This window comes from Telmatherina bonti, assembly GCF_933228915.1.
Source record: "Telmatherina bonti genome assembly, chromosome: 5".
Classification (NCBI taxonomy): Eukaryota; Metazoa; Chordata; class Actinopteri; order Atheriniformes; family Telmatherinidae; genus Telmatherina; species Telmatherina bonti.
Genome location: NC_136623.1, coordinates 34,924,411 through 34,950,096, shown reverse-complemented (window position 1 = coordinate 34,950,096; position 25,686 = coordinate 34,924,411). Strand labels below are relative to the sequence as shown.

General features: G+C 40.2%; 1 protein-coding gene across 2 annotated transcripts in view; it reads left to right on the top strand.

Moving 5' to 3' along the window:
- The window catches only part of ncalda (neurocalcin delta a), a 114,864-nt gene that overhangs the window by 46,445 nt on the left and 42,733 nt on the right, over positions 1 to 25,686 (top strand). The window contains exon 1 of one of the 2 annotated variants that reach the window (XM_079241225.1): positions 13,981 to 14,236. The exons of the other annotated variant lie outside the window; for it this stretch is intronic. The gene's annotated coding sequence lies outside the window, so the exon portion shown is untranslated. Of the gene's footprint in view, positions 1 to 13,980; positions 14,237 to 25,686 lie in introns of those variants that run through there. 2 annotated transcript variants of the gene reach the window in all.

Sequence of the window (25,686 nt, the reverse complement as noted above, 5' to 3'; positions counted from 1 at the left end):
AGCCTGAGCAGAGGAAGAGCAAGCGAAGAAGACAGTTAGGAGTCTCTGTGCGAGCTCTGAGACTGTTCTCTTCCCCTTTGCAAAGGTTACACTGAGTTCTAAGTCCGTGTCTCTTTCTTTATTTTACATGTCACAGGGGTTTTAAACCTGACAAATATTTTTGATGCAGAGTGTGTGTGTGTGTGTGTGTGTGTGTGTGTATATACATGTCCCCGTGTATGTGTGCATCAGCGATGATGAGCAGGGGACCAGAGAATGACTCATAGGGGAGGTGGTGATGTATCTCTCTTTGCTTCTGACTTCCAACCTGCTGCTCTCTGATAAGACGAAGACTGAGACCATGGGCTCTGGTTAATCCTCTCCCTGCATCCAGCCAGCCATCTGCCATTAAAACAGAGCATACAAACCCACAAAGGGATGGGACAGACTGGTCATCGGGCTTGTCTTCTGCATTCTGTATATAGTTCCTGAATCATGAGGATGGAGTGGGTTGTAATGCTGTTGAGTAACTCTTGAGACAGTCCGTTGATTGTATAACAAACCTTCTTGTTGTTTTTTCTCTCCCAATTTCCTGTTTCTTCACAGCCCACTTCATTGACTATAAATGGAATAAATAAAAGCTTTCTGCAAATAAGATTCTTCAGACAACTGGAGATTATCATCACATCTAGGCACATCAAAGGTGTTAATTTGTGAATGTGACTACCAAGAGAGATAAGTGAGCTGTAATATTACTAAGACTCTGTTACTGAGGAGGGAGCGATCATCATGCAGATGTTTACATATTACAGCTGGAATGTAGATAGTTAGCGTTGTATTTCTGAAGGTAAATAAAACTGGCTAGGAAAGAGAAATATTCTATATGATACTGAGGAAGAGCAGGATGCACACTTTGAAGTTTTTGCTCCAGAGATTTTAACTGGTTTGCTTGAAAGCTTTAAGGAAAGAGTGAGTTTTCTGTTTTCGGCTCAACGTTGCAGCGTGTCCAGAAGATCGTTTGTGCTTCAGATCGTAACCCTCCTGCAACAGTCAGAACTTTCTTACTGTCATATCATGGTTTTAAATCAGAACAATGGCTACGGTTACATGATGTTTTTAATTCGGAATTAAATAATTCAGAATTAACGTATTCTCCTACGAGTTTACATGAAAAATATTACGAATGGAGGTTTACATAAAACATTTCCTCACTTAATTCCTCTTTAGAGCGGCGGGTTGGGAAGGGTTCTTATTGGACAGAGGGTGCACGTGACATATACCGGAAATAAACAAAGTTGGCTCCCCGCTTCGCGTCATTTCAGTTGTAACTTGTAAAAACTACACAATAAGTACCACTTTCGCTATTTTTATCATAAATTTGAAGTAGCAGCTCAACACGAGCATACTACTTCACTTTTTGCAGCAACTGAGAAGGAGAAACAACGCGCGTCATCGGGACAGGACAAGGTAACGAGCATGCTCAGAACGACCGGAATTAACTTAGAGTGGAACGAAGGTTTACATGACAGAGGAATTAAATAGTTCAGAATTAAAATGGGAATAAACGACACTTACATCGGAATTAAGTTCAATTCCAAATACAAATTTGCATTAGGAATTAAGTGTTTACATGGTCGATTTTCATCAGTTTAAATCAGAATTAACTTTTATTCGGAATTAAAACTCCCATGTAAATGTAGTAATTGTGAGAAAAAACCTAAAACACTGAAAACTAATGACTTCCTGGTCTATATTTCCATGAGCAGTGTGCATAGAATATTTACTTTTTTCCAGTTCTCAACACTTATTAAACAACTCTGGTTCCATTAATAAATATATGCAGAACTCTGGATGTTTTTGACAAAGATTTACCAAAATAAACACCAACAGGAGAGAAGGATGTTGTCTGTGATTAATCCATCCTGTTAGTTTGGATTAATTTTACTGCACATTGTCTTTTTTCTTCAAACTGGATGCTAAAAACTTAATGAGTTTGCTTGTATAAAAGTTGAAATCCTAGCAGGCTCATCATTCACTTCGAGTCTGAAATGCATATTTATTCAGCAGATAGTGGGCAAAGTGACACCGACCATTCATTTATAACATACTACACTTTCTGCTGGAATGTTTTGTTGCAACGTACTACTATTATGAATTAAAATGGGTTTTTCATACTTGCTTACACCTAATCTGTACGTAACACTGAAGCGTTAAATGGGAAAATGGGAGTTAGGACTGGACAATTAATTGCAAATTAATCGAAACCGCCGTTCAGAACCAATAATCAATGTAATTTTCCTCATGTTAGTTATTTAAATTGCTTAAAAATGTCAATTTCTCTTAAATATATATTTAAAAAAAACACCTTAGTTAAATGACTATATACATACATTTTGTATTTCCTTTCACTTATTAATATCCGCTTGTTTACAATGAAAATATTTCTAACAAAAAAATTCAGTTAGTTATGAGATCTAAAAATAAAATAAATAACTGCTCATTGATTGTAAACATAATAACCTGTTCAATTAATCATGGTATTGATTTGAGTTATATTGCCCAGATCTAGACAGAGTCTCACAACACTAATCGGCTACTGGTCTGATGCATCCCTCTGGTACTGGAACTGGCATGGTGACCAGGTTGCATCGGTTGTTTACCAGATGCAGAATTGTGCAAACGCTGGTATTAGTAAGTTTTTAGCAAGGAGACGTAGATTTGTCCAGATTATTACACACTTCTGCGTAAAACTTGGTGATCGGCTGCCAACCAGTTGGAGATCATTTCTGCTATTTGATGAACATTTGCCTTGAGACGGGCATCTTAAAGTCCGACCCTCGAAGGCAAACTGTACCGCACCTTTTATATGTTTCCCTGCTTCAACATGCCCAAGTCATGTTTTACAACAACTTCACAACCAGCCTTTGGATTCAGTTTATTCGGATTAGATGTGTTGGAGCAGGAAACATGTAAAGCCTGCAGGGCAGTGACCTTGAGGACCAGCGTTTGAGCTCTCCAGGAAGATCTTTTCTCTTTTTCTCTCTTCCAAACATAAACTATACAGTTTTATTTATATGAAATTTCAATACCTAATTTTTCCAGAGGGAAACTGGATACATATATATATATATATATATATATATATATATATATATATATATATATATATATATATATATATATATATATATATATATATATATATATATATACACATATACATATATATACATAAGAAGAATTTTGTTCCCATAGTGGGAAAATTCCCACAACGCAACACAATAAGAAACAACACAATTAGCCACAAGGCAACACAATACTACAGAATACAATCAGCCACAACACATTAAGCCACAACACAATACACCACAACACAATTAGCCACATGGCAAGACAATAAGACACAACACAACATCATCAGCCACAACACAAGAAGACACAACGCAACCCAATAAAACATAACACGATTAGCCACAACACAATAGGTGACAACACAATATGCTACAACAACACAATAAGCCACAACACAACACAATTAGCCACAACACAATAAGCCACAATACAACACAATTAGCCACAACACAATAAGCCACAATGGACTGAATTGACACTTCAAGGCCACCGTAGTAGTAGTGTCAGACAATAATATGAAACATAAAGAACACATATAGAGCAGAACTCAGTTCAGTGCCTAGATAATACCGGTTAATAAAGATATGTGATAAAAGTAGCAGTAACACCGAAGTCCCTCTGAATAGTGGATGCTTGATGGAGCATGAGGTATCAGAGATGCTGCGTGTCTGAGTAACAAGACAAACCTGGAAGTATTAATATAATAAGTAAGAATTGTTTAAGCTTCTTAAATAAAGGAATAGAGGCTACGTATGATTTGTTTTGTGACCCAAATGTTACCTCAAAGATCTCCTTCCTCTCAACTTTTTTATCAACCTCTCACACTTGTGATTTACGCTCATTTGCCTGTTTTATTCTGGATTTCTTCACGTTGTCATAACCTGTTATGCTATTACACAACAGCACAGATGCTGCCGTCATGTGTTTTGGCATTCAGCGCGGTATGTTGGATTAGCCTGTTCAGCGAGGTGCATCGACTCGCCCACCCCATGCAGTGCGCTTACATAACTCACAGAAAGGAGATTTGTCTCCTCATTTCAGGGACTTGTGAATTTAACCTATTGCACTGACTGAAGCTGTGGGATCAGTGGAGTTAAGGCTGTCGTTTTTTGTCCTTTTGACTCTTTGGGATAAAGAACAGTTTACAGTCCCAGGAAAAGAAAAATCCACCAGTTCTATACAGTAATTTCTACGCTACCACTACTTATCTAATAGATTCAGATGAGTAGTCGTGGCTGTTAGATGTGTTTTTCCTCCTTTGTGTCTCCTCTCAGGACAGTACAGTGTCACAATCGTAGACATATGGTGTGTGGGAAATGAATGAACTTCCCAGGCTGCCAGCCAGGTTCCTACTGATTCCTGCATGTGTGGTAATTGGCAATTACACAAAACTCAACACTTGTTATTGTCTAACACACGTCTCTTTAGTACTTTTGTCTCCACTGATTGTGTAAAGACAATATTGTGTTCAAGTGTGGTACCTTTATTCAAGAATAAAAGGCATTATGTGGTTATGGTCAAGCAGATTTCCTGGTGGTCTGTTCTGCAACATAGCTATGGTTAGATGCAGCTGTTTCACACGTCATTCTTCATTGACATCAGTTTAAAATGACAGCTTTAAAGCGGGGCCGTCTCACTTTGTTAAATGCTTGTCAACTCGCCTCCTCTCTCCTCACGTCTGTCCTCACCTCCTCTGCTTACATCTCTTGTGGGAAAGACTGAGACAAAAAAGATTAATCCAGTGGAGGAAGTGAGTGTGGGCAAACTGGGGGAAAGGATAAAGGGCAAGAAATGTTAACTAAAAGGAGTCAAAGTAACTAAAAGGCATGGGATAAGGCCCAATGCATATCTGGAGGTGTGAAAACTACAAAAGGTGATCAGGGGAGCAGATTCTTGTGCTGAAAATGAACAGGAGGAAGTGTGGGCAGATAATTATGGAGCTCTGGTGACTAAAAACAATTTGAACAAAACAACTGAGGTATATACACAACATAGATGATCACCCACCACTGATCACAGACTTCAGTTTCCTTCAGAACTGCCTCAATTCTTGGTTTTAGGTTCAACAAGGTGTTGGAAACATTCCTCAGAGATTTTGCTCCATGTTGACATGAAGCATCATGACGAGAATCTCCCGTTCCACCACATCCCAAAGCTGCTCTGCTGGACTGAGATCTGGTGACTGTGGAGGCCGTTGGAGGACAGTGAACTCATCGTCATGGTGGAGATGATGTGAGCTTTGTGACATGGTGCATCATCCTGCTGGAAGGGATGGACATGGTAGACTCTATCAGTTCATTTTCTTTACCGCTCAGTCCAGTTCAGAGTAACAGGGAAACTGGAACCTTGTTGAGCCGCCGAGAGGGTTACACCCTGGACAGGTCGCCATTTCATCACAGGAAAACAAAGAACCACTCACAACGACGCCCTTTTCCATTAGTATCAGCTCGTCTTAACTTAACTTGCCTCTGCTCGATTGGTAAGGTTTTCCACTAGACTTTGTACCCGTAAACTGGTACTTTTTTCGTGACTCCTCAACCCAGGTTCCAAGTGAGCTGAGTTGGGTTGTGTATGATGTCGCATGACTGTATGCCGCTATTGGTCAGGGGCCCGTCCTATCGAGCCGATCCTTGGCTGGGGAGGGGTTTGTGAGGGGTCAGTGGCCTTTCTGTGTGGAGTTTGCATGTTCTCCCCATGTATGCGTGGGTTCTCTCCGGGTACTCCGGCTTCCTCCCACCATCCAAAGACATGCATGTTAGGTTCATTGGTTCCTCTAAATTGCCCATAAGAGTGAGTGGTTGTTTGTCTTTGTGTGGCCCTGCGATGGACTAGCAAGCTGTCCAGGGTGTACCCTGCCTGTCGCCCAAAGCCAGCTGGGATAGGCTCCAGCTTCCCCACGACCCTGAATTGGATTAAGCGGTTCAGAAAATGAATGAATGAACGACCGGCAAGCAATGGGAAGACAATTGGTGTTGATTCGGCCACTACTGTGTTGGAGAGTGTGTTGGTGGATGGTGAGTGGATTTCCATTGTTTACATCTGTTATTATTTGGTGTAGAGGAGATAATACATGAATTGAAGTACTAATAACAGCTGATGGATGATGGCTTCATACTCTTCTGCATTTTTTGTAACCGTTAATGTCGGCTAATATCAGTTAATATCTGTTAGCGCTAAAAGCTTGCAAGCGCCACTCGTTCTCTTTATTGTATTTTGTTGCCGATAATTAGCCACAGACCAAGTAGCAGATATATTTTGTCATTCTCTTTTTTTTTGTTGTTGTTGTTTTGTTGTTTTTTTTTGTCGTGCACAATACTGACGACACAGTGATTTCACACAAGCCCCGCCCATTTTAGAGCTGGTACTAAATTGTAATGGAAAACAAACAGGACCAAGCTGAGATGAGTTGAGGCGAGTTAAGTTGAGACAAGCTGATACTGATGGAAAAGAGGCATAACACGTTCATTGACTATGAGAGGAACCCATAGTACCCATCCATACCCTGGGAGAAACCTTAAACCAGTGAGTGTCTTTCTGTGAGGCAGCGGTTCTAACCAGCACACCACCTTGCAGCCCACTAACTCACCTGAGTAAACATTCTTCCTGCCTACTCAGGTAGGATGTGTTATTCTAACCATACCATGTTGGTACCAAGGGGCCCAAATTGTGCCAAGAAAACATCTCCCACACCGTTACATCACCAGCAGCCTTGCAAGACATTTTATTTGTTCATCATTATTCCTGTTGTTTTGTTTTGCTTTATGTGACTAAAAAACATAAAAAGGCCTTTTTTTTATTGGTAAAAAATCAAAATAATGTTTCTCAAACCTTGCGGAGAGTTGTGCACCCCCCTCTCTGATAGCTGATTACCTAACTTGTAATCTGTTGTTATCTAATACCTACAATCCAGCTGCAGGGATTAAAATCTGAGTTTTCTGCTCCAGCTTCAGTGTTGTAGCTGCCAGATGACAGTTTATCCCGACAAAAACATTTCCAGCACACCCAGTAGCACAGACTTGGCATTCCTGCGTATTGTTTTGGATTTATTTGCCATTGTTAGAGCTGCCAATTGTTTAATACCTACATTTCTATGCTTCCGGACAATTTTAGTAACTCACTGCAAACACAAACTGAGTTTTTTAGGTCTGAAAGACTGACTCATGGTGCAGGGAGTGTTGTTGTTTCCAGAGGAACAACTTCTAAAGGGCTTGCCTTGGAAAGAGAAGTTGTTTTCACTTCCTCTCAGGCTGTTGCTTCCTGAGTCTTCAGGAGGAAGGAATTCCCTCTTGTGCCTGCTACCCACCCTACATCCTAACACACATGCACACTTAAGCACATGCACACACGCCGTATCACATGCAGACTTGCATCCACAAAAGCTCCTTTGATATAAGTGGATCAATTTTGTTTTAATCTGTGTTTTTGTTTCTTATTGTCGTTTATCTTCAGCACTCTGTTGCTCCGCCCTCCTTTAATTAAATAAGTCAAATAAAGTAAATAAATAAATGAATGAGCACAGTGTCTCATGCTGCCCACAAAGACAGATATTTATTGGTCAATGCTTCACGCAGGCAACCTGGCATGTTCACTCTGAAGCGTCAGCAGCCAGCCCACTAATCCCAACACTCAGACATTAATTCATCATTCATTTCTCAGCCAATCAGCCCACCTGACAGTCTTGCATCATCTGAGCTCTCTTTCAGTCCTGATGGCTTTCTTTCTACTGTCTGATTTACTCCTCAGTAGGGTCTTTGTAATCATATTTATATCTGCCGCAGGCGTTATTAAATTACTTTTCTCTGCACTCTGTCAATTTTCTCCACCCTGTTTGGTATTTTGTCTTGTGTTTCCTTTCCCTGTGTCAGCAAACATGCCCCTACTGGGGGAGGGTTTTTACTCGGCTGACCTTGCCCCTGCCCCCACCCTGGGCCCCACTCCTCTCCATTCGACTGGCCACCAGATGCTGTTGCGATGAATGTAGTCAGTCCAGCACTGTTCATACTCACTGCTGGAATGAGTGGAGGATGGTACAAGGAGGTCATGTTTTCTTCCCACTGTGGAACCCCCCCCCCCCCCCCCCCCCCCCCCCCCCCCCCCAGTCTCCCACAGAGGTCCTGCCCCAGACAGATTTCACACCTCAAGATGAGTTAAAGTTGAATTTAAGAAATGCTAACATAATAATGCTATGCAAACACACACACACCAAGACTGTTTCCTGATCTGATTGAGTGATTTGTGACTAGAAAAGAAAGGGAAATAAAATCACAAAATACATTATGTCTTAACAAAAACTGGAGAAGTAACTGCACCAAGATGCAAAACTAATAAGCTTCAAGCTTTTTCTTGAAGAAGAGTCCAGAGACACTGAGTCTGTTGTTTCCTCATTTTAACAAACATTCAGCTGTTTTTTTCATGAAAAAAAGTTATTAAGATAAAAAGGTTTTTTGTTAATTAGATCATTAATGTCCAACACTGGTCCTTAGGAGACCATATCCTGCAAGTTTTAGATGCTTCAAAATGCCTCATTTTGGATCATTAGCAGATCAATGAAGAAGCTGTAGTGTATAAAAAGAAGTGACTGTATATAAAAAGATGGACGGAGCCTCCGTGACGTCACCCGTAGGTTTCTGAAGCGCTGAAGTGAAGCTTGGTGGGCGGTTCCTACCATTGCCATCTTGGCAGGGGCATGCATGTCGTCTCGCCTAGAAAATACAAAAATAAGTTTTTGTGGCTTCACTTTTGTTTTGTGTGGAAGGCAGTGCTCGATAGAGGCTTGCTAAGATTGGTGCATCTTAACACTCAGAAAGATCTGCTGTACGGTCGATGAAGGCCACAAAATTTTTCATTTTTTAAAAGAGAACTCCAGCTAAGAGGCTCATATATGACATAACTAATTAAATAAACATTTATATCCCTGCAATGTTCAACATCTTTTAGTTGTCAGATGATTTTGTTATTAAATTAATTTTACCCGTACGCTTCCATTTGAGCATGTTCCAATGCATTCTGGGAGGTGAGGCATTTCCGTTATAAGCAGACCCATTCCCCCACCAGTGGTTCAGTATTTATTTTGTAATTTGAACCCGAATGTTTTGATGGCGAGAACAGTGATGGTGAAAACGCTCAAAATGCGGTTGGAAATGAGGACAGTCAGGTGGACAATGAGGACCGTTGACCAAAATAGCTGGTGTTTGCGCAACAGCTGCTTACCAATGCCAGCTCAGATAAACAGCACACAGAAATTTTTTGCCTCAACCCAAATGTTTTTGTGGGCTGCTTTAGTCAGCCCCCGGGGTCAGAGAGAGCTGGCCTAATGGGAACCTAATCACCGGTAAGCAAGTCCAAGCATTAGATCGCTTCCCACAGTAATTAAATAAAAATATCTTGGAAGAAATTCTGTAGATTTTTTACTTGAAGTTTAAGAGTGTATGGTAACTCCACAGTGCACGTCACACACTATAAGATCATAACAACAATCTTGTGTGACCTTTCTTTTGTTATTGTTTTATCTTTTCTTGCATTTAGTTTTGATAAAACAACCAAAAGCATCACAGTGTGGCATCTTTTCCCGGTATGTTTACTTTTTTATTTTTGTCTAAGCATTGCCTAATGCTTCCTGATTTCCTCGTCTCGCCGGCAACCCATACCTCAAATCCTAAAAAGCCTTTTGCCAGTAAAAAAAAAAAAAAAAAAAAAAAAAAAGAGGCGACCACCACAGGTTAAAAAAAAAAACAACAGAAAACGTAGTAAACAAGTACAATTTTTAAAGTAATTAGACATTTTCACTAACAATAATCATAATGTTCAGTTAAATGGAACAATAACAACATATTAACCCTAGCTTGTGCTGACAGTCGGAGTTCCTTTGACAGCATCAGGTATGTTGTGGCTGAAATAAATGACCAGCAGTGATAAAACTATCAGACAACCATCAAACATAGAGCTCAGGATAACTTAATGTGATCACTGTCATCACTGTTTGTAAATAAAACCTAACTTATTATTCATATTGCTGAGCATGCACATGGTTTTAGTGTCACTGCAGGATTTCCTTAAACAACTCCTTAAACTACATCTGCAAATTATCCCACGTAACCTTTATCTGATTTTCCTCCTGTTTTATTTCATGTTTGTTTCATATAAACAGCATAAACTCAGCTCAGATTTGTCCATATAAGACCCAGTCTGTTGTCTGGGTTGTCCTAAATCAGATTTTTTTCAGTAACCGTCATGTCAACATGTCACATTTCGCCCAACTTTTCCATCACTGAAGTAAGACAGATGTGACCATCTTAACATACAAGGTGGGATGCGGAAAAATGAACAACAGTTTCGAAATTGATAGATACACCTTCCTTTTTAGTGTGGCCCTGCGATGGACTGGCGAGCTGTCCAGGGTGTACCCTACCTGTCGCCCAAAGCCACCTGGGATAGGCTCCAGCTTCCCCGCGACCCTGAATTGGATTAAGCGGTTCAGAAAATGAATGAATGAACCTTCCTTTTTAACCCATTAACCCAGCATGACATATATGATAAATAGTTTATGAGACATTTGGCATTACTTTATGGTACAAATGCTATATTACTTATGGTTGTGTTGACATTTCCAGTTGTTTCTCTAATCCATAGCATTGCATGGTGATTTCCACCTGCGTGTTATTGATATCAGACAGTTCTTTAACAATTACTAGTATTACGTGTGACGTTGTGACGGGTGTTACAACAACTGGAAAAAGAGGCATGCGATCCTACAACAAATTTGTATCGACCACGGCAAGAAATGGACTGACTGTTATTAGCTGTCGTTTAATCTTCACCCACATCATTCAGTCGCGTAGGATTAAACATCTTTGCTAAGCGCTATGCTAAGATGCTAAAGCTAAATTAAACCAAACGTTTACAATGACAAGACTGTATTAATTATTTTGTTGTACCATTTCCAAAGCACACCATAAACCACTCTAAAAGATCTAAATCATTTTGTTAGAAAACATTTTTCAAATGTTCTCCATTTCTACAGCAGACAATGCAGATAAATACATGCAAACATACGTGTTTTGTTTGTTTTTCATAAAAAGCCCAGTGGCAGAGTGCTGAGGGGCAGTGCCCGCCAGTGGGGAGTGGCTTATACTGGTTCAGAGCGGCAACAGAGCAATGAGAAAATGGCAAGTGCCGCTGCAGGGTGGCAGTTTCATTTGTAGTGAGAGTGGCAATGGCATTGGCTGTTTTTCTATCTCCACGCTGCTGTAAAAATGTCGCCATATAACACCAAAAACTACTATTGCACGTCATTCGCCCGCTTAGTGTACCTTATTAACCGTGTGTGGCAAAATCCTACTCCTCCACCTGACTTTGTAAGTTTGTTTGGTTAAGTTGCTGCATCTTGCTATATAAGCTCCCATGTTTTTTAATGTAACTAGCTAGCCGTAACCAGTGACCAGAAACCTCAACATAATTCAGAAAGTCGTTTACGTTTAGAAGTGGACGTGGCACAATAAAGTGCATAAGTATATCTAACATCACTAAAGTAGCAACAGCTGTAACCGGTTTGTCTAATGAAATGAGCCAGTAAAACCACATTGTTTACAATGGATCAGATGGTTTATAGGACTCAGTTTAACATTATCCAGGGCGGGTCAGGTTAAAGCCAGGAGTTGATCCAAACAGCTCACCGTATCCAGTACATGTCTAATTTATGTTTTCAATGACTGTGACTGGAGATCTGATAGAGCCATAGACTGTATATAAAAAGATGGACGGAGCCTCTGTGACGTCACCAGTAGGTTTCTGAAGAGCTGAATTGAAGCTCGGCGAGCGGCTCCTACCATCGCAATCTTGGCAGAGGCATGCGTGTCGTCTCTCCCGGAAAATACAAATATGGGCAAAGAGGTGGAGCTGATCATGATTTTGGTGGCCACCATTAGATAAACCTTATTGTCAACAATATTTACATTCAAAATGTGAGTTCTGCTGCGTGCATCTCTAATCACTCAGGTTCTCAACCAATGGTCTCCCAACCACCAGGGGGTGAACGCATGATTAAGGCTACATTAAGCTGCCTAAATACCAAGCACACGCACCAGCAGCTAGTTAAGTATTGTTGGATTGGTTGGACATTTGAGGTGGGTATGGTAACACGGAAAAGCATGAAGTGGCAAGAATATCCTTCTGCATTTTTCCTGTTGAAGGTAAAAGTATAGACCGTATATGAAAGATGGACGGAGTGAATTTTTTCCTAACTTCTGAGTTGCCTGTAGCTAAGAGCTAACTGAGCTAACCCGGAGCAAACAGGAGCAAACGGATGAAAGCGGGCTATAGCTAAGTCATGTTGTTAACTGGCTAAAAACCGTGGTCGTTCTATTTTCTTCTTACTTTAAGCGGGAGATCGGGTATCTGTCAATCAAAAGGACACGGCCCCTAATATGCAGAATTTCGAGATTAAATTCATTTTAAACGAAGGAGTTCGAAAAAAATTCATTCCCCCCACAGTTTTCATGAAGGTAAACCTGACCTATTAAACCTAAAATGGATTTTTGTACCAGGCTGTAAACATGTTTATTTCTGCTGTGAAGTTGGTCTTTTTAACATGGGAGTCTATGGGGATTTGCTCTGTTTTGGAGCCCCTAGTGGATGAGGAGGGAACTGCAGTTTTATGCATTTCCGCTTAGGCTTCACTTTTTTACCGCCGCTTGGATAGAGCTAGCATTATTTTAGTGCAAATGTAGAAATATTAAAAGCTAACGCTTGCTGCTGGGTTGTGCTAAGCTAGTTGCTAACATACATGCTAACATTAAGCTTTCAAATAGAATTAACTAACTTCTCCAGGTGTGTTTTAAGGTGGATGAAGTTGGATGTGGTATTCTGTATTTTTACACCGCAGATACTGCTGTTGGTTTGAAGTTTTTATACTGAAAAGTTGCAACTAAAACTGCAGTGGCAACAGATGTGTTTCCGCGGCTATATAGAGCAAGGCTTGGGACACAAGCTTTGTAACTTCTAAATACTTTGTAACTTGTGTGCCCTCATTTGAAGGTGTAACAAACAAGCACAAACCAAATTTACAAGCACAAATTAATTCTGCACGTTAGAAAACACAAGGCAGTTTTGCAAGTAAACATTGTTTCAGTATCTTTGTAGAACTGACTTGTACTTTTTGACTTGCAGAGTAAATCAGTGCTTGTAGATTCGTTTCACATTTTCAAAAGTGGAGAAAGTATTGAGCTGATTAGTTCCTTCCAGCAGGTCAGGAAGAAAACATTCAAAATAAAAGATTGTACATAGGTCTCAAATCACCAAGTCAAGTCAGAAGTGACTGTAAATGCAGCTTGAGAGCGGCTCCACTCCAAGTCCCAAACTTGACTCCTCATCTCTGTGAACCAGCTATGAGTTTTGGTATGAGGAGTTTAAAAAAAAAAAAAAAAATTTGTGTAGCACAGTGAAATATTTCCTCCAGGAGGAAACTATGCAAAAAATGTGTTCAAGGATCCCAGCACAAGTTCAAAAGTGCAGGTTGTCTGGTGTGAATGCCTTCTTCTGATCTGAGATCTGGAGAGAGAAGAAAATAAAAACACAGGAAGCGTGAACTGCTCTGTCTCCTAGCGGCTTCATAAAAATGTTTACATGTATGTCAGATGACCTGTTGAAATCATTGCCTGTGCAGTGCCTGTTACCACGGCAACACAGGCTTCTCCGTCTCTCTCTCTCTCTCTCTGTATCTCCCCTCCACTTTCATTTCCCCCCCACACACACACACACGGCCGAGCGAGGTCACGTGACGATGCTGACGTCAGGCTGGGGAGGCAGGCAGAGGAGAGACTTGGTTTGTGGGGTTTGATAAACCTCCAGCTCAGACTACAAGCGACACCGGGAGCCTGTCAGTCAGTGTTAGCTCTGTTTTAGCCACTCACTCGCTCTTCTTCCCTCCCTACCCCCCTGTAGGGAGTGCATTCCCGCTCTCTCCTACTATCATCATTGTATTTTCTGCTGCGGTTCTTTATTCTCGCCTGTTGCTTCTCCTCCTCCTCCTCCTCCTCCTCCTCCTGCCGCTGCTGCTGCAAACTTAGTCTAGAGAGAGCGCGCGGTGTGATGGACTGCTGAACAGCTTGTGCGTCGCTACAGAAGTGAGGTAAGCTCCCTGTGCTTTCTCTTTGTGTGCGTTAGCAGCCGCTGGCTGCCTCCGGAAGCATGTGCAGCACGTTAAAGCTGCATGAAGGAGGGGTTGATTGCATGTTTCAGTCACATACTTGTGCAGAAGAGAAGTTGTGAATGCACCTCCCTGTTTGTCTCATATCTTTTGTGTCAACGTTCAGATATTTAGCTGAACTTTAGGGTCAGATCACAAGTGTGAAAGCATAGAGTGATGTGTGGGGATTTTTAGAGAGAGCACTAATTAAGGTTTGCTTCTGTTCACAACAAACGTAGCTACATCTGTTTTTAACTCCCTGACAGGAAGTGAGTGTTCGGTAGAAGAGAGAAGGAAGGAGAGGGTGAGCGTTGCTGTGCTGGTGTCATGAAGAGCAGCTCCGCGTGGCTTTTTCCTCCCAAAGCGTTGCTAATGTTAGAGGCAGTAGTGTGGGCTGGAGCTTCTGGCTCTGTCTGCCAGAGAGGCGGGGAGGGGTGCAGAGCAGCTGCCACCTGCCCCCCTCTGAGGCGATGGGAAAGCCTCAGAGGTATGCGAAACAAAATTCTAACTCTGCAATCTCAACGTCGGTTTGTTGCTTTAAAATAAAACATCTACACTGTTGTTGATATTGTCCATTTTTCTGAAGGGGTTTTAGTAAAAAAAAAACCTAGCTAAAGCTTACCCCCTCCTCCACACCCCCCACCTCGCTGCCTGCCTCAGACAAAAACATTTCCCCAATCAGAGCGGACGGAAAATGCTCTGTGGAGAACAAGTGGTTTGGATCATCTCCCGCAGTACTTATTATTCTCATTCTTCCCTCGCTCGGTTACTGTGGCTTCATATCCCCCCCCCCTCCTCCTCAGCAGAGCCTCCTCCTACTTAATGAAGTAGAGGCCAGCTGATGGCATGTAACAGGTCTTTGTCACAGTATCTTATCCCTGCACGTCTACTCAGTACATCTAATTAAACGTTCACTGCCTTTCAGAAGATTACAGCACGAATTAGCATCTGTTGATTGGATTTGGGATTTATGGCGTAGTTTTTTTGTAGAAATGTTATAGTGACATAATGCTGGACAGGGTTTATTTGTAATTAGTGAATAGGCTTGGATTAGATGATCATGCTGGTAGTTGAGGTAAAGGAACGGATCCCTCCAGCTGTTACATCCAGCCTATAAATGTTTCATTGGGTAGACGAGTGAGTTCAGAAACAAACTAAAAGACAGAATTTTAACATAAAATAATTAATTAAAGAAAAGCTGAAAGTAAACATTCACACACTATATCACGTTATTTTATATCAATCTGCTGACCAATCAGAGCAGGCCTGAAAGAAACAGGATCTAATAAATAAAGTCTTTCACATCGAGGCGTTAGCTGCAAGTTTTTCAGCATTATTATCGAACAGGAGAGTTATATCCTACGTAGCACCAGCCAGAGTCTTTTTACTTGCACACCAAAAGTCTGATCAGTGTCTGATTTCTGGAGTTACGACATTATTCCAGTGTTTATAGCATAATCTGAGGTACTTCATCAGAGAAATCCGATGAACAGCCAGATTTCTCCCCAATATCTGATGTTTTCATCCATGCTGTACACCCTTATATCTGGGTTTTGGTTTTTTTTTTTTTTTGCATAAAACTTAATTTCTTTCATCTTTTTAATACAAGTCACATGAGAAATGAAACGTAATGGTGTGCAGCAGCAGGAAGTCGGGAGTTTAACCAGAGTGAAGTCTCCACGTGTAGAATTTATACAAGGTTAATTAGCTTTCACATTCATAACAATATCTTATTTCTGATGTACATATAGATGTGTTGGATCTGATGATTAGATATCAGTCACCTAAAGATGCTCATTTTTCTAAATACAGACAAAACAGCACACCTTACCATGTCCATGGTGATCTCAGTCCACATTTCCGCCTCTGCTGGACTTCCAACTTTTTAACACCATGTCAGCTGATAATACACACCTATTGCTCAGGAAAGGACGTTGGGGAGATGGTCTCAGAAAGAATCTGGAACGTGAGCTTCATGGGGATGACATCAGTGCAATGAATCAGTGTGTGACGAGTCATATCAACTTCAGCACCCTGTCGCAACTCATCAGTGTCTCACCAACATCTCCCCCACACTGAGACCTCCTTTACCTCCCTCCAGTCCGGGGGAAGAGACACCCCAGAGAGACTAAACCAGAGCAAGGCTGCAGGTCAAAATGCTGTCAGTCCAAGTATACCGAAGCAGCCATGTTGGGTTACACAGCTTTCTATAACCTCAGAGTGAATCCTCAGTGTCCTGGTGTCCCCGACATTGACAGACTAGTTGAGCTAGATAGATTGTAACTGGCTCAGCACAATAAACAAGCAAACCCTTTCAGGACTTACTGCAGTTTATCATTTATTTACCACAGCAAGGCCGATCTAGTCTGAGCAAAGCAAGCAGCACTGTGAGGATCATGTCTTATTTGTCCAGGGCCTTGATACAGTTCAGTCTGCAGTCTTACGTGAGAAGAGAATAGAGGCGGATGCTGAGCTTGCAAACAACAAAGGAGCTCCTCTGAGGACTTTGACTTTCTCCCTTCATACTACTTAGACCTCCTGTACAGCTTTCAGTCCTGTCATTTCCAAATATACGCATATGACTCAGCAGTTGTTGGGTGTATCGATAACGGACCAGATGCAGGGAACATGAGGCTTGTCAGCTACGATGTGACATGGTATCTAGATCTAGATGAGGTCCATTAATGTTTGCAGCAAGATGCTTTTATGTCTATAAGCCTGTGGTGGTGTGCTTTGCAGCCACCTGTTGCTCACCATGATGCACAGCACATCCTCTACATCAATGACCCCCAACCCTGGTCCTGAAGGCCCACTATCCTGCAAGTACTAGATGTTTCCCTGCTGCAACACACCTGATTCAAAGCACACCACAAGTCTGCAACTGACACATTAATATAAGTCAGGCGTGTTACAGCAGGAGAGGTCTGCAGGACAGTTGGCTATGAGGACTGGAGTTGGGGATCCCTGTGCTACCTAAAAGTGATTAGACAAAGTATGTTCAGTCAGAGGCTTCTTCAGCTCCACTGCCACAAAGAACGGTACAGAAGGTCATTCCTCTCCACTGCAGAAGTACATTTTATAAGACTATGCTTGTTTTTAAATACATGTATACACGATAATTATGGCTTTCTCACATATCTTTGTGTCCACTTAAAGTTTTGTTTTAACAAATCCCCAGAAATGAACACTTTTAGAAGCTGTAACATGCAGATAACCAGGACGTAAAGGAAACAATGGTTTCAGGAACTTATGTACAATCTACTGTGGTTGTTTTTCTACTGTGATCTCAAAATTGAACAAATGCTAACCTCCTCTGTTGTCACAATGTTTATAACACCTTACAAAATCAGTAACTCTTTCAGGTCTGAGTTCTCTAGTACGCCCTCTGGTGGAATCTTCTAGTAATAACTTTAGTACACAAGCATGTACATAAAAATTTACACTCATAACAGAGCCGATTGAATATGCAAACCTCAGTTAAAAAGCAAGTATATTTACAGCCTGAGTGCTCTTGCAGAAATACCCACACATGCACAGAGGCATAGGCACTGTATTTACACCATGTCCGTTAAAAAAGAAAAAACCTGGAGAGAGCTGCCTCTGCTGCATACAAGCCTGAACTGTATGAACCAGTAACATCCTGTTATGTGCTTCAGGGAGTCGCATGGAACTGGTGGAAACTAAGTTGAAGGCAGTTTATACAACAGCTGATTTATGACCAGAAGCGGGAAGAAATTAAAAAAAAAAAAAAAAGAAGAAGGACTTTAAGTGAGAGAAATACTCAGAGTTATGAGAAGAGACAGCCATCTGGAGAGGCAGAGAGACATTTTTCCTGTCTGTGGTGATCTCACTCAGTTATCAGGTGCTAGGGAGCAGAAAATTAAAAGACTGCTTCTACAGATGTGGATCTCTTTGTGCTGTATTTACTCGTTATCTGAGTCAACTATAAATGATCATTAGTAATAAAACAATTCAAGGCAATATACGTCTTGATATAGGTATTTTAATTGATGATCCCTACAGAGGCCTGGAAGCAGGCAGTGATGGAAGCAACAGCATTTTTACTGCACTTTTATTCATTTTGCTTCCATCTGAGATCTCGTTGATGCTTCTGCGCATCCGAAAACTCCAAGCCATTTTTTTTAAAAATTATTTTTGGTCTTGTTTTTAACGTAAATCTGCATGTTGAAGCTTGATCCTTTCATTTCCAGTCAACATCCAGACATTATATCTTCAAGACAGCCTCAGTTGTCAAATTACGAAGCTCAAATGATGTAAAATGGATGTATCAATAAATATAGCAACATGAACGCCAAGCAAAACAGCAGAAGAGTTTATTACTATCACTACTTTGTAGAAATAAAACAGATCAACTCAACAACACACAACCGAAACTGTTTACATGTTTACTAGGGCTGGGATGATAAAAATTCCAATTTTTTGGATACCGATTCGATTTAAATTGCGATTGTCACAATTCTTTGATATTGATGATTTTTGTGGATTAAAAACAAACAAAAAAAATGTACAAAACCTTTTTTGTTCGTTATTTTTCTTTATTTCAATCACGAAAAAAACAGCCCAGTAGCCAGACCATCATTCTGCTGCTATAATGCCCAAGAAGACAAGTAAAAAGATCAGTAAGAATGACTAAGATTTTATACTGGATTATATTAATTATTGTAAAAAATCGATTAATTTAACAAAAAAATGAATTTTAAATTTGGGAAGCAAAAAATCCTGATGTTTAATTTTTTTATTCAATTCTCCCATCCCTAATATATATAACTTTTCCTTATTTACATTTACCTACTACCTACAAAACTAACTTCAATTCAACTGCTTTTTAGCACCACCATGCATTAAAAGCATCTTTTTTCATTTATTCCAGCCTTTTCGGCTCCCTTCATGACCTTAAGCTGCTCCTGATGGGACATTCCCGTCCATCAGGGGTCTAAAGTTTGACAGGAAGTGCTTTCATGATCAGTCTTCAGTAAAAATATTGGTCTGTTATCAACATAGCGGAGACAGTGAAAATGTAATTAATAATACGGATCAGTCATAGAGTCTCTGAATAAACACCACGAGTTGCAGCTGGATTGTAAACCTCCTGGATGGGATATAAATTCCTGGGAAACTGCTAAGTTATCTATCACAACTTGCCCGTCAAGAGTTATACGCTACTTTTCCTGAGAAACTGTTGACAATATGGGCGACAGCTCAGTGGCAGAAGCCAGTAAGAGGAAAGTTTTAAAGATTCAAACTCTTCTCCACAGCATGTGGAAGAGCTTCATGGAGTCTGTTTAATGCAGTGGAAAGTGATATGTTTTACAGTTTAATGTGAACACTCATGTTGCTGCTGCAGAAGCTACGGTGTGCAGCGTCAATTCCCAACTTTTCTAAAGAGGCAGCTGCTGATAAACACTTATGACTGCAGAGTAAAAGTCACTCACTGTGATTGCTGCACTTAGACAGATGTGACATTTTCATTACTTTATCTTCATACAGCGTAAAGGTCAGAGCAAAACAGAGGACCGGGACACTTAAGAGACCATTACACTTCTCCACCGAGGTGACAGCATGGTTCACCTGCATGAAGTGTGCTTACTCACACTAACACCACACTAAATGGATGTGTCAGACATGCATTGTACAGTATTTTGTTTTCATGGCGTAGTGAAAGGAAAGCTGTACGGGAGACACAACACAGCGTGACTAAGTCGTACTTTTTTCTTTTTTTGGGTTTGTTTCTATGTATCTATCCACACCATCAGATAATCAGATGTTTTAGTTGTTTTATTCAAGCAGACAGCATCTCGGGACGATGTCAAGTCCTTTAGCAAAAACTCTGAATTTTATCAGTGCAGCTGTGTTTGACTGTTTGCAGATTAAACAGGACATTTATTACAGTTCCTGCTGCTGTGAGAGTAATTATTCCCAGCATCACTGAGTGACCAAGGCCTGGGATTCCTCAGACATTGTTAGATTTTAGAGAAAAAAAAGTAAAGCGAAGCCACATTTTTCATACTTGTGGAAATGTCATGTAACAAACAGCAGCACTGTGAGTGTTATTCTTCAGTAGGAGATCAGTAAATGACGTGATTTACATGGTGAGTTTGTAGAAAAGCAGAAGGCTGAAGGAGAAAATCCGTCCCCTCTTTGTTTAAAGCTTTATTTATTTGTTCCAAATGAGGTGAGCGACACAAAAACCTGTGTGTGTGGTTGAGATGAGTGAATGCTGTGAAACAGGCGTGTGTTTGTGGTTTCGAGGGACAGCTGGCCGCTTGTCTTCTTTGTCATTTTCCTTTCATGAAGGGGTTGTAAATCATTCAGCTGGACGTTCTGAAGGATTTCTTGCATTACGAAGGTCCCACATGAGGTGACGGCCACTGGCAGAGATCTTTTTCAACGATGGGCTTGACTAGCGGCTCCCATGCGTTGGTTCAGAGCAGCTATGGGAAACAGATGTTCTATTTTTAGGCACAGGGTGGAATTTGCACAAAGTATCATGTCATGCTGGACACTTGAGAAAAAAAAGCAGTTTTCTGTGAGCTTTCACTTTATAAAGAATACTGGTTCATTGACTTTATATAAAGCAGATTATCTAAACAGTCCGAACACAACCAGCCTTTTTAATCTAAAACTAAATAATATGACCGGGTTTAGGATCTGACCTGCCTTCAGAGAGTTTTCTGTTTGTTAAAATGTTTAATGAGCCCATTATTGTGAACTTTGCAAAGCTTTTTTTCCTGCATGATTTGAATGTGATTCATTTGTTCGTCCTTGAGATTCTTTTCTAACGTGGTAAATCGTGGAAACAGGAAATCTCCTTTCAGCAGATCCGGTACAGTCGCCCTCTTTTCACAATGACGACATTCCAATAGAAAGACCATTTTACTGGCATTTCTTCTGCATGTTTTTGCGTTTATTTGTCAGCTTTTTGCAGACAAAAGAAGCTGGTTGTTCGTCCTTTCATCCCTGCAGAGTCCTTTCATTTGTTAGTCTTCGTTTCAAATCTTTTTATTTGGAAAAGGTAAATCATGAACAAGCATCTTACATGAATTTCATATATAGTTGACATATTCCTTTTCCCCTTTTTTCCCCTTTCCTTCTTCCCCCTATAAAATAAATAAAGTTTCCCTCCTATTCTCCTTTCCCATAATTATTTTATTAATTTAAAGAATGGGTACAAAAAGAAAAAAGGGGAAATAGGCAGGGTCCAATACAAAATTCAAAGTACTCTCCAAAAAAAAAGACCAAAAAAAGCCCTAAAGGAAACAAAAAAAAAAACTAAATATAAAAACACCCCACCCTCCAAAAAAAACAAAAAAAAAAAAACTGTGCCCTCTACACCACCCTTCCTAGCCAGTCCAACCTCAAATTTGTTAGTCCTACAAGTTTTTAATTACATACATGTAGAAAGTGGCAACGTAGTAAAAACCACCTACTGCTGATAAATGATATGCACCTCTCAACATCTGCTCTGCTTTAGTAGAAAGTCATAATTATGTTGTAATCATCAGAAATCTAATTTTTTTTCATTAAAACAAACCTCATTTAAACTTGTAATAAAGGCTCACATAAGTCGATATAACAACCTTATTTCTAGATATGTGTAAATGTAAATGCAAGGATTTGCAAACCAAACATTTTAGTTCACAACTTAACAAAAAACTCCATCATTTGTAAGTTAAAAGCATTTTATTGCTTTATGAAATAAAAAACAGTTTATTCTGTATTTAATGGCAGCAGCATGCCTCACTACGCCGTAACACGACCGTGTTTACGGTTCTGATCCAAGTGTCCAACTGCTCTGGATCAGTTTCATGATCTGCTGCATACTTTTAGCTGGTGGAAAATCTGGTCTGCAGGCTGACCAGTTCAGCAGCTGGAAGCCATGCTGGTGTGCTGGATGCAGCTTGGTCTTGCTGAAATCTGCAAGGCTTTGCCTTAAATAAACTCATGTCTGGATGGGAGCAGATGTTGCTCTGAAAGCTGTCAGGATGATGATGATGCCTTTCCAGATGTGTAACTTATCAGTTCTCAGGCACTAATGACACACACACACACACACACACACACACACACAAAGACACCCCCCAAAAAAACACAGGCTTTTTCACTGAGCAGTTAGAAAACTTTAACTCTGCATCTGTCGATATGAGGATAGGCTGTTTTTGCACATGGAGATCATTGATGTCCATGACAGAATCGTGTGTTTTTTTCGGGCAGTGTGTGAGGAGCAACAACACACATCGGCATTTAATGCTGATTTCTGGCTTTTGTCATTTGCACAGATAAATGTCTCCAGATCGGGGGATTTTTCAATAATATTATGTTGTGTAAATATTTCATATGCAGGGCCGTTGTCCTAATGCTGCTTTTTTGACGAACCTCTGCTTGTCTTTTCCTCTAATTCACTCTTCATCCCCCTTTTCTTGCTAAATCAAGATAAGGTCATTTTTAATGAAATATTAAAATGTGTCACTTTCAACATTTGTTGTTTTTAAGCTACATTGTGAATAAAATACTGGTTTAGGAGGGTTGAAATAATTTCTTGCTGCTTTTATTTTCATTTTGGAAAGTAACTTTATCTGAGGTCCACACCTGTTGCAGACGTGTGACCCATAAAGACCTTAAGAAGGACCTCTCACATCATGTTAATTACTTTACTTGTTCATTAATTTACATGAGTTATGATGTGACAAGTAAATAATTTAACTTGCTATGTTGGGAGTAGTTTATATTTTAATGAAAGAAAATGTTGCAGGAAGGAGATGACGGTCTGGATGCACGGCTGCGTAGGATTTGGCGAGCATGCAAGCCTTTGAGGCTTCTCTTACTGAGATGTAACATAAATATCACTTCTATCCTCCTTCGTCTGTGAGGAAATTGCCCTCTGACTTCCTGCATTAATCCTGAGCTGAAGTAGATTTCTTCCTTGTTAAATTTCTCTGATACCATCTGATACCACATTAGACAAAAATCCTGAAAGTCTAGTGAGTCACTGACAACGGGTTCTACAACCCCGGTGCTTTTCAGGAAGGTTCCTTCATACCCAGCCATGACACTCACCTGTTTCCAGTCAACCTGTTCACCTGTGGAGTGATCCAAACAAGTGTTTTATATCAGCATTCTTCAACCTTCCCAGTCGTTTGTTGCTCCTGTTGCAGCTTTTTGGGAGCTTGTTGCAGAAATCAAATTCAAACTGAGTGAATATTTATTTAAAAAAATAAATAAAATAAAAAAAAAAACATGTTTATCTGTGAAATGTAGACAGAAGAGAGTATCCACCTGAACATAGCGCAAAAGGATTTGCAAATTGTTGTGTTTCTTTTACCTTTTACACAACGACCAACTCCATTGGAACTGGGGTTGTATTTTAGGTTTTTTTGCATTTAATTAGCCAAACACAAACTGTGTCTCGTCTTCAGTTATTCTCTGCTGAGTTTTAACTCTAAATTCTGTCCATCCCTGTCCTGGAAAACCTTGACTTTATGAAATGAAATGAACTGAAATGGCTTGACGTTGAAGCATTAAAGCTTGACAAACCTAAAACTTAGTGCCACAAAAGTGGGCATCTGGTTTAGCTGGTTTTACTTGTATGTGCTGATACAATAAGTAAAATGTAGCGATGTTTGATATGGACTTTTTTTTTTTTTTAAACCAATATCGGATAATGATTTTGTTCAACTCTTAATTTTCTGTACCGAAATCAACCAATATTTTTGGTTCTGGCATTTGCAGACAGTTTTTCCATTGAAAAAAGCAAAAAATGTACAGCTGGACAGTTGTGTGTCCTCACTTTGATCCAGATATATTGTTGTATCCGTTTGCTAGACGATCATTTAAAGATAAAAAATTCCACCATGATTCGCTTCAGGATCCAGTGATCAATATGAAACGATAACACGCCGATTTAACACGATCTTCTCCATCATTTTCTCCTTCAGCTCCTTTGAAGGCAAAGCAGGTTTATTGTTAAACACACGTCAACAACAGGAGGATTCACGGCGCTTTACGCTGAAACATCAGCCAGTAAGGAGCTTATTTAAAACTGGAAACAAAGGAGAACGGAAAGAGAAAAAACATCAGATTAAAAAAGGATTAAAACCTGATCAAGTTAAAAAAAAATTCCAGCCTAAAAGAAACGGCAAATTTGTCTGTTAAATAAAGAAAAACCACTGAAATGCAGCTGAGAACAGGATCGTCTTTAACCTGGATGTTCCAGCTGATCTGAGGCTTTCTGGGAGTTTCCAGACATGTGGAGCGTAGAAGCTGAATGCAGCTTCTCCAGGTCTGGTTCTGACTGTGGGAACTGATGAAAGACTGAAACCTGATGACCTGAAGGGTCTGGTAGCTTCATACGGGGTCAAGAGGTCGCTGATGTGTTGGTCCTGAACCATGCACAACTTTATAGAGCAGCAACAGAACTTTTACGTCACTCCTCTGACAGTCAGTGTAAAGACCTCAGAACTGGACTGATGTGGTCCACTTTAATGGTCTTACTGAGGACTCGAGCTGCAGAGTTCTGGATGAGCTTCAGGTGTCTAATAAGATATTATTGGTAAAAATCTTGTTACAGTAATCCGGCTGCCTAAAGATGATTCAGTGAGAAATAAACACATTAAAATCACATCTTGTAAAAGAAAACTGAAAGATTATATTTTATCTGTAGACATTAAACCAGGACGGGGTGTAAACCTTACTCCTGTTCAGTCTCAGACGTAATCATTTTACAACTTACATAAAATAACCGAGGTAGCAGGCTCGTTTCGGATGGATTCTACTGGACAGTCAGTCGACATAAATCACTGTATTATTACACTTCTGGTTGCTGCAGCCTTGATTGCTCCGCTACATAAGAGTTACCAGCTGCTTTCAACAGCAGAAAAAAACAAATCAAGCTCAAATATTGTGCAGCAGAACACAGACAAAACACAGATCACCTGATTTGCTGCTTAAACAGGATAATTGACCACTTCAAATCAAATTTTCCATCTTGATTTTCTGCTGTAGTTCAGCAGCCGCAGTTTTAGTAGTATTAGAGTTTAGCACTCTTACACACTGCTGGCAGATGTGTCATCTCTTCTGTTTGTTCACCTCAGGTTGTGTGTTTCTGTCTGTTCATAGCTGAACTGACAAAGAGACGTTTGTGTGTGTGCAAGAGACAATATATCTACAGATCATAACATTTCATTTACTCATGCATATTCCACAAGAATATCTGCTAAAGGCTGCAATAAAAACTCTCTAAATTAATCTGCATGAATATTTACAGTCCCACATACCAGTGAAAGCAACAACAAAAGAAAACTATTGATTGATCGATTGATATTTCTTTATTTTGAACAAAAAATAACACAATTTAATCAACAGGTTAAACAAAAGTA